Source organism: Rhincodon typus, chromosome 17 (genome assembly GCF_021869965.1).
Source record: "Rhincodon typus isolate 14 chromosome 17, sRhiTyp1.1, whole genome shotgun sequence".
Classification (NCBI taxonomy): Eukaryota; Metazoa; Chordata; class Chondrichthyes; order Orectolobiformes; family Rhincodontidae; genus Rhincodon; species Rhincodon typus.
The window spans coordinates 50665489-50676379 of NC_063348.1; positions in this window are offsets into that span (position 1 = coordinate 50665489).

A 10891-nucleotide genomic window follows, 5' to 3' on the forward strand; every position below is an offset into this window, starting at 1 on the left:
CTTTTAGTTTTAGCTTTTTTCAGTTGCTGAGGTCTTGAAGCTGAATGCAGAAGCTCTTATTCCTCTCTCTGTTACAGCTAAAAGCTAAGGCTTCTCTTCCTGTTGCTAGAATTGCATGTGAGACAATCTATTTTACTGAATTTGCCTTTGCCAAGGGTGTGTTTATGGGATGTTACTCTTTTGGAATAGTTAATTCATAATAATTAATATATATGTTATTTTGTTAAGCATTTTGACAGAATTACAGTTAAGCCAATTCTTTTCATTTTATTTTGCCTGTATTTTAACTGTAGTATAAAAATAAAGTGTGTTTTGCTTAAAATCGAGTAGTTTGACCAATCAAATTGCAATGCCTGACACTTACCTTGAAAATAAGAAAAGGTTAGGGTCTAGGCTATCTTCTGAATATATTTTGAGGGAATTTGGTCTCGTCCATAACAATATCCATGGCTTTTTTCTCCCAAATCCCTTGACAAGTGTGCAGAAATTATTGTCCCCCCTCCACTCCCGCTGAATCAAGTTCTGAGACCGGAGCAAGGTGGGTGCAGGAGTTGCCCAGCCTGATCTGACTGATCAAGTCCAGACCAGGAGGGCCCATGTGGGATCTCTCCTCATAGCCTCCTTGAGGCTAATTAAGGTCCTTAATTAACCTCTTCAATAATGTGGTATTGAGACAGTGGGCAGGTAACCTACTGTACAGGAGTCTGGGTTTGACAATAGCCCCCTCATACCTCCCCCATATCGATCTCCTGTTCATGGAAACTCTGTGTCTGAATAGGAAAGTCAACATTGGGAAGGCGATTCCCTTCAGGAAGCCTCTCCCTTCTGCTTGCTTCTGTCCAACTCCACCCCTATAGTCAGAGACTGCTTCCTCAGCAAATCTCATATGAGCCCTCTATAATAGCATCAGTGTGGCCACCAGTCCTCATGTCTCCCCCAAAGCATTCCCTGACAGGCAGTTAGCCAGGCTGTTAATCCCTTTGGCACTGTCATGGGAAATTGATAACAAAAATATACATGCAGTGGACTGATAACTGAGTAGCCTGTGGGGACATTTAGATGTTTCCAGGTTTCCTGATCAAAACTCCCTCTCTCATCCCAACCAAACTCCCAGAAGATGGCCAAGTGACTATCGGGTTGTTAAACTTGTCATGTCAGAATTATCACTCCTTGATTTAACACACTCGTTACAAAGTAGAGAAGTCCAGCAGATTATGCCATGCTCTGCAACCGGTGGTCTCAAGTAAAAAGCAAATGTCTGAGGAAACAATGAGAATTGAAGGTGATTATTTCATGCTGAACCATTCCCAGGAACACCTCATTCACAAATATCCAAAACACATTTGATTGGAGACAATAAGGACTGCAGATGCTGGAAGCCAGAATCGAAAGGTGTGAGGCTAGAAAAGCACAGCAGGTTAGACAGCATCCAAGGAGCAGGAAATTCAACGTTTCAGGCAGACCCCCCACACGTTTGATTGGAGTTGATTAATTAATAAACTGAGCACCCTGAACAGTTTACACCAGCCACCCTGATGACTTGCTTGAGTTTGGATTGAATTTCAGCATTTTTGTAATATTTTACATTATCAACACTCTGTGTGAGCCCCAAGACATTTTGCACAAATGCTCCTCAGGCAATAAATTATAATTACTCTGGGCTTTCAGGGAAATTGTACACTTGTAGGCAATTATTTTGTGGTGGCAGAATACCTTTTAAGGCTTTACTCTGTTGGACTTGCCCTTGAGCAATCTTAAATAACATTATAACAAAGAGCAGGAATAGGCCATTCAGCGCCCTGAGCCTGCTCCAGCATTCAATATAATCATGGATGATCTGATTGCAATCCTGCCTGATCCCCAAAACCCTTGACTTCCTTCTCAATCAAAACTCTAACTCAGCCTTGAATATATCCGATAAGCCAGTTTGCACTGCTCTCTACGCGAGAAAACTCCACAGGCTAATAAATCACTGAGATAGCAAGAACTGCAGGTGCTGGAGTCAGAGATAACACAGTGTGGAGCTGAAGGAACACAGCAGGCCAGGCAACATCAGAGGAGCAGGAAAGCTGAAGTTTCAGGTCAGGACCCTTCAGAAATCCAATCCAAACTCAAGCAAGTCATCACGGTGGCTGGTGTAAACTGTTCAGGGTGCTCAGTTTATTAATTAATCAACTCCAATCAAATGTGTGGGGGTCTGCCTGAAATGTTGACTTACCTGCTCCTTGGATGCTGTCTAACCTGCTGTGCTTTTCCAGCCTCACACCTTTCGATTCTGGCTTCCAGCATCTGCAGTCCTTATTGTCTCCAATCAAATGTGTTTTGGATATTTGTGTCCGAGGTGTTCCTGGGAATGGTTCAGCATGAAGTAATCACCTTCAATTCTCATTGTTTCCTCAGACATTTGCTTTTTATTTGAGACCACCAGTTGCAGAGCATGGCATAATCTACTGGACTTCTCTACTTTGAAACAAGTGTGTTAAATCAAGGAGTGATACTTCTGACACGACAAGTTTAACATCCCCATTTCTGAAGAAGGGTCCTAGAACATAGAACATAGAACATAGAACATTACAGCGCAGTACAGGCCCTTCGGCCCTCGATGTTGCGCCGACCTGTGAAACCAATCTGAAGCCCATCTAACCTAAACTATTCCATTATCATCCATATGTTTATCCAATGACCATTTAAATGCCCTTAAAGTGGGCGAGTCTACTATTTTTGCAGGCAGGGCATTCCACGCCCTTACTACTCTCTAAGTAAAGAACCTACCTCTGACATCTGTCCTATATCTATCACCCCTCAATTTAAAGCTATATGACCCAAAACATCAGCTTTCCTGTTCCTCTGATGCTGCCTGGCCTGCTGTGTTCCTCCAGCTCCACACTGTGTTATCCACAGGCTAATAGTTCTCTAAGAGATGTAATTCTTCCTTATTCAAGTCTTAAATGGGAAACCCATAATTTTTAAACAGCCTTTCCTGGTTCTAGAGCCCCCATACTGGAACATCCACCCTGACAAGTGCTTTCAGGATCTCACATGTTTCAATAAAATGATGTCTTACTCTCCAAAATTCCAATTGACCCAACCTGCTCAAGCATTCTTTACAAAAGAGCTCCTTCATCCTGTGGAATCAGTTGAGTAAATGCTCCCTGAACTGCTTTGAATGCCTATCTGTCCTTTTGTCAAGGACCAGACAAAACACTATCAAAATATATTAAGAATGAATGAATGAATGGTTTATTGTCACATACATCTAGTCAGATACAGTGAAAAGTGTTGTGTTGCCACAGTCCGGTGCCATTTTCAGGTACAAAGAATAAAAAGAAAGTATTTAAATAGAGTTGATCATGATCGGCCAGGGTCCCAAACACCACTCCAGGACTTCTGCAAGATCCCCGCTCTGGGCCTACCGCAGCTAGGAGGCCCCCACTCTGGGCACTAACACGACCACAGTCAATAATCCGCCACTGCCAAAAGCGTTCCCACTGCAGGCTTACAAAGCCAGGCGTCCCCGTTCTGCCATCACTGCAGTCACTGTCCTGCTGCCATTTCAGGAACCCACTCATCGGGCCTACGAAGCCAGGAGTTGCCACTCAGATAGATAGCCTAGACCCCAACTTTTTCTTAATTTTAAAGGTAAGTGTAAGATGTTGTGTTCCGGATGCAATTTGATTGGTCAAACTCCCAGACTTGAAGCAAAACACGTTTTATTCTTACACTATAGTTAAAAAACAAATGAAAGAATGCAAAGTTGGAATAACTTCACCCTATTGGAAAACTTAACAGAATAATCAATTACATAATTACTAAACTGCAACTGTTCCAATATCGTAACACCAATAAACACACCCTTGGCAAAGGCAAATTCAATAAAGCAGATTGTCTCACATTCTGTGGGAGTTTGCTGCTTCCATTGATCCAACTTTAAAAAAAGAACCAAGGCCTCCCAAGCTGTTTCCTTTATTGGTTCTTGAGCAGGCTTCTCAACACCTCTGTCGCAAACTTGCTTCATTAAAAAATCCGGGACAAAAAAAAATGCCTAAAGACATGTTATCATCACACTTTCTTAAGTAAGGAGATCAGATCTATACACAGTATTCTGGATGTAGTCTATGAAGAAGCTAACCCAAAGGGGAGAACTTCCAATTGCTTGGCCATTTTCCTAAGCTTGATTTCAGAGGAGCAGCTTGGTAAGCAGGATCATCTAACTTTCTAGAAGCACAAATAGCCAAATGTATCAAGCAATGTGGGACAAAGGCAGATATCTAAAGTTAGGCACAGATCAGACATCATCTCATTGAATGAAGAATCCATCTCAAGGGGCTAAAAAAGGCCTCCTCCAGTTCTTACTTTCATTGGGCAGAGCATAGAAAGAACCAGGTTGAGTCTTGGTTACACGTAATGACACCTACAGATTTTGTAGAACACACTTCCCACATGTATACAACTGCAACACTGAAATAAACAGACAGACAGCTGCCTGTTTATGCCCCCTGCTTGAATATAAACCATTTTATAAAAGCAAAAATGAAGTAACACATAAAAGGAGACTTTATCTCTTCCTTTCTTTTATCTTGCCTTGCCAAGCCTTTCCTTAACCAAGTCGTATTGGAAGATATTTCAATAGGCTAATGGCCAATGCATAATGGCTGATGAAAATTAAGCCCATTTTAAGAACATCATTCTTGCAATTTGGTCAGGCAGAGAAGAATTTTGGACGGAATCTGTTTCCAAAAGTGTTTTTACTTCTCCTGTGAATTCTGTGACATTGCTTTTTATCTGCCCACATTTATAGATGAAACTGGGCTGGCAGGTGTGATGGAGACCTCAGCAGTTCCACCTCGTTTGTGGCCAATTACAAGCCTCCTTACGTGAAGTAGATACACTTGGTTCCAACTGCTAGAAGCAAGCTCACAGCTATGTACAGCAACAACTTATATTTGCAAAGTACCTTTCAAGCAGGGAAATGGTCCAAAGCGCTTTACGGGAGAAATACAGAACAAAGTATGACACTGAGCCAAGTAAGACAGATTGACGCCAATTCCCCCCACCCTGGTATAGAGTCTGGATACTCAGTCTGCCTGTAGCACTCCCGCCTTTCTTTAAAATAGATATGACTTACGGCATCTCAAAGGAGCTATGAATCATGAGGGACCATTGTTCCATGTGAGGAACCACAAAATACAATCACCAGCTCATAGAATTCTTCCATTGACATGCTTCCAATTACAAAAATAACCAAGTTATTTCCATTTCAATCCTGTAGTTAGATGCTGTATTGTATGTTCGATGCATTTCTGCTGCACTGATTATGACCTCCAGTGCAATTAAATGACTTAAATGCCCAGAGTCCTTTTAAATCTCCAGCAGCTGTCAGTTAGAGAAGGAAACAGTCCCCAGTCCTCCTGGACAACTTTGATAGGCAAGTTATCTACTGTAGCTTAGTATAAACATAGTCTTGCAATTTCAATAGGCCATGAACTGGAATGGTATATTGTGACAACTGTGGCTATTATGAATACTTGGTTAATTTACAATGTTCTAGAAACATGTATCTCAACAGGGAGTGGCATAGACATTTTTATTGACAGTTTTAAGAATTTATTAAAGCAATAGCTGTCTTTGATGTTGTTAGTGCAATAAATGTTTGTTTTTACAATAGATTATTCACTTGAGGACATCTGTTTTTGAAATAGCTTATTTGAAGAACCTTTCTTCAATTTATGTGTTTGAAAGTTTATTTGCTTTTGATGGATATTGAGTGAGTTGCTCTGGAGAATACATATAGCAGAAGGATGTTATATGGGCTATAAGTGGATACGAATTATAAGGGGACATGGGTTGGGTGGGGGCTTGAGGATTGACAGTTGGCAGGCTGGATATGCATCATTAGAACTGAGCTGATCTCCCAGGAAATGGAAGTTGGCCTATTGATCTGCTAGCGTTGCCTAGGCTCCAAGCTTTGGAGGCTCACCATGCACCTTTCTGCCTCTCCTTCTTACTTCCTTCTTTTAAGACAAGCTTGTTTTATCAGTAGATCTAATGGACTAGGTCATTTTTAGTCGGAGAGGTGGGTAGATCGGTTCAGAAGCATGGTGGCACAGTAGTTAGCACTGCCTCCTCATTGCTCCAGAGGTTTGATTCCAGCCTTGGGTGACTGTCTGTGTAGACTTTGCACATTATACCCGTGTCTGCATGAGTTTCCTCCAGCTGCTTCAGTTTCCTTCCACAGTCCAAAGACGTGCAGGTTGTATGGATTCGCCGTGATAAATTGTCCCATGATGTCCAGGGATGTGCAGGATAGGGGGATTAACCATGGGAAATGCAGGGTTACAGGGATAGATTTGTGGGACTGGGTCTGGGTGGGATGCTGTTCAGACGGTCGGTGCAGACTTGATGGGCTGAGTGGCCTCTTTCTGCACTGTATTGATTCCGTGAAACCTCCTGACCTGGCTCTTTTAAAAAGGACCACTATATTCCCATGCCAGGAAGGCAGAGATAGGGCAGAGCTGGCATGCTGCCTCTGTGACAGGCCTGATGAGTCAGAGGAAGGATGTGACAGCAACAGAACCTGGGCATTTTGGGCACATTTACAATGTTGGCCAATGGGTCCTCAAAGCAGCAGCAGGGGCCCAGTGTCATGAAGCAGGCAGGATGGTAGCATCTTAAACAACTCACTGCTGTAAATGCCATGGTCTTCAGTGATGAAGCTGGGTGATGAGAATTTCTAAACTACCTTAAATACAATCTCCCTATTTAAGATGGCAGTGAGACAGAATGGAGGAAACTGTAGGCAGATTGATTGAACATCTGTGATTGGGAAAATGCTGGAATCTGTTATTAAGGAAGTAATAGCAAAGTAGTCATTTGGCAGTACCCAATTTAAGTATTCATAGAATCATAGAATCCTACAGTACAGAAAAGGCCCTTCAGCCCATCAAGTCTATACCACCTGAGATTGGCTACTACCTGCGCTAGTCCCATGTTGCTGCACTAGGCCCATAGCCTTGAATGCTATGAGACACAAGTCCTCTTCCAAATAATGTTTAAAGGTTGTGAGATTTCTTGCCTCAGCTGCCCTTCCAGGTAGTGTATTACAGACCCTCACCACCCCCCGGGTGAAAACGTTTTTCCTCAAATCCCCTGTAAACCTTCTGCCTTTCACTTTAAAAGTGTGCCCCCTTGTTATTGACCCTTCAGTTGCTTCCTATTCACTCTCTCTGTGCCCCTTATAATATTACGCACCACTATCAGTTTACCCTCAACCTTCTACACTCTAAAGAAAATAACCCGAGCTTAGCCAACCCCTTTTCACAGTTAAGATGTTCCGTCTCAAGATACATCCTGGTGAATCTCCTCTGCACTCCCTCCAGTGCAATCACATTCTTCCTATAGTGCAGAGGCCAGGACTGCACACAGTACTCCAGCTGTGGCCTAACGAACGTTCTGTACAATTCCAGCATAACCTCCCTGCTCTTCTATGCCACAAATAATAAAGGCAAGCATCGCCTATATCTCCTGAACTACTCTATTAATCTGTTCTGCCACCCTAAGGGATCTGTGGTGAAGAACTCCAAGACCCCTCTGTCCCTTTGAGGTTCCGAGTCTCCTGTCATTCACTGAATACTTCTTTGTCTTGTTCTTTCTTCCAAAGTGCATCATCTCACATTTATTTCTGGAAATACGGCTTTTCCCCGTTATTGGTAGTTTTGCAAATTGTCCTAATGAATGCAAGATGAAACCTTCGACAAAATGTGTTTCTTTTTCATTAATACCAATGGGAAGGTCTTGTTGCAATTTACAGCATGTTGCATAGGCCCTGCCTGGAGTACCGTGTACAGTTTTAATCTCCTTAGCTAAGGAGGAATATACTTCCATTGGCAGTCGTTCAGAGAAGGTTCAGCGGGTTGTTTCCTGAGGTAAAGGATTGTTTTATGAGGAAAGGTTGGGCCTGTATTCATTGGAGTATAGAAGGAAGAGAGATGATCTTATTGAATCATATAATATTCTGAGGGTAGCTTCTGAGAGGAAGTCTCCCCCATTGGGCTGTTCAGAATGCGTGGGCACTGGTTAAGGGATCTCCTATTTAAAATTGAGATGAGGGGGATTCCTCTCATGGGGTCATTAACCTTAGGAATTTTCTTGCATCGAAAGGCTGGGTCACTGAACATATTCAGGTCTGAGTTAAATGCATGTTGCTCTCTAATCCGGAGACCTTGGTAATGTTCTGGAGATCCGGGTTCAAATCCTGCCATGGCAGATGGTGGCGTTTGAATTCAATAAAAACCTGGAACTAATGATGTCCATCGTTGAATGTCAGAAAAATCTATCTGGTTCATTAACATCCTTTAGGAAGTGTAACTGCTGTCCTTATTTGGTCTGGCCTACACGTGACTCGAGACCCACAGCAATGTGTTTGACTCTTAACTGCCCTCTGGCTATTATGGATGGGCAATAAATCCAAAAATAATGGCCTAGCCTGTGACACCCACATGAATGAACAAAAAAGAATATTATGGGAGTGTGGGGAGGTGAGGTGTACACAGGAAAGTGGAGTTGAAGCCACAATCAGATCATCGACGGTCTTGTTGAATGGGAGAGCAGGTTCAGGAAGCCAAATGGCCTACACTTTTCCCATTTCTTACGTCATTTTGTTGTATTAATAAGTATTAAAGCATTTAGCCAGGCACAACAAAATGAGGCAATGCCTTTTTATTCAGTAATATGAAGCATCCTCGCCTTGTGATTGCTTTTTGAAATGTTGAGCTGTCATGAAACACACGAATGTTCTTTTTTTCCTCACTCTTTTCCTCTCCTCTCCAGATGGTAGTGACAATGTTGGGGGTATGGTTCCATAAGTGCTGGCAATGAGCTATTCAATCGTGACAGCTGAGCTTGCTTCTGTCATCACTCAACATTCATACACATCCATTTTCCAGCACAGATGATTGGAAAGCAATTAGCAGCAGGAACCCTGACTGATTTTTCCCACTCCTCCATTCCACCTCCTCTCATTCCGCGCTTGGTAACAGTAAGGGATGCACAATTGAAGTGATGCTACAACTAAGAGTAATTGCAGCACTCTGTTAACCTCAGTTCAAGATCAATGCTTTCTCTGCTACGCCACTGTAATGGCATCTGAGATGGCCCTGGGGTTATTTTAGTTAACCTTTCATATTGAATTTCCACAGATATCAGCATTCTTCCAGTCCACACTTACTTTTAGTAAAAGAAAATAATGCCAGTGTGAGAAATTGCTGCAAACTGATTATTCCACGTATAAATGCTGCGTGCTTCAAAATTTAATTCACATATAAAATGCACAACATTTGATTAAAAAAATTTCAAAAGATTATAAATCTTTGGAATTCTTTGCTCCAGAGGGTTATGGATGCTTCTCGTTGAATATATTTAAGGATTAAACACATTTTTTTCTCCCTCTTAGAATCAAGGGATAACTAATAGAAGAGAGAGCTGGGATAAGGGAGACTTTTTCAGGATGGCAGCCTGTAGCTAGTGGAGTTCCACAGAGATCAGTGCTGGGACCACAATTATTTGTAATATGATTTGGATGAGGAAAGTGAATGTACTGTAGCCAAGTTTACTGATGACACAAAAAATGAGAAGGCAAGTGGTGAGAATGACATAAAGAGTCTGCAGAGACATAAAGACAGGCAAAGTGAGAGGGCAAAAGAACTTGACAGATGGAACATAATGTTGGGAAATGTGAGGTGATGCACTGTGGCTAGATGAATTGAGGAACTAGTTATTATTTAAATTGCAGAAAATTACAGAACAGAGGGATTTTGGTAAAAATGCAAATTGTGAAGTGAACGTAGAGAAGCATCAAAAAGTTATAGATAGATTAAATGAGTGGGCAAAGATCTGTCATATGGAGTGTAACATGGGAAAATATGAAATTGATCATTTTGACTGGGAGAGTAAAATGAAGCATATTATTTAAATTAAATGAGATTGCAAAGCTCTGAGAAGCTCTGTATGAATCACAAAACGTTAGCATGCAGATACAGCAAGTAATTAGGAAAGCTATTGGAAATTATTGTTTATTGCTAAGAAAATGCAATACAAAAATAGGGAGTTATGCTTCAATTATGCAAAGCATTGGTGAGGCCACATATGGAGTACACTGTACAGTATTGGTCACCTTATTTCAAGAAGAATGTAGATGCATTGGAAGCAGTTCAGAGATTTACTGACCAATATGCGGAATCGGGTGTTTTGTTTTTGAGGAAAGTTTGGACAGGCTAGGCTCATATCTACCAGAGTTTAAAAGAATAAAATGCAACATGATTGAAACAAATAAGATCCTAGGTGTTTTGACAGGGTGGATGTGGAGTGGAGATTTCTTCTTTTAACAGAACTAGAAGTTACCATTTGAAAATTAGAGATCACCCATTTAAACATGGAGAATATTTTTCTTTTTGAATGTGGTGATTCTTTGGAACTCTCTCAGCATAAAAATGCAGTAGAAACAAAGTCTCAAGGTGGAGATGGATAGATTCTCAGTGAGCAAAGGGTTGATGGTTATCCGGGGTAGATGGAAATATGGTGTTGAGGCTACAGTTAAATCAGCCATGATCATATTAAATAACAGCACAGGCTTGAGGGGCTGAATGGCCTACTCATGATCCATATGTTTTTAATGCAGGCCAGACCAGGTAGAGGCAGCAGATTTCCTTTCCCAAAGTGAACAGATTTTTTTTAAAAAAATGACAATTAACAACAGTTCCATGATCAATTCAATATGTTGTTTGCATTAGAATCCACCCTTTCAGATCATCGGCGTGAGCTCCTGAAATACTAACCTAGTGACATTACCACCATAGCCCGCAACCTACAGAAGACAGGAAGCCTGACATTGATCTTG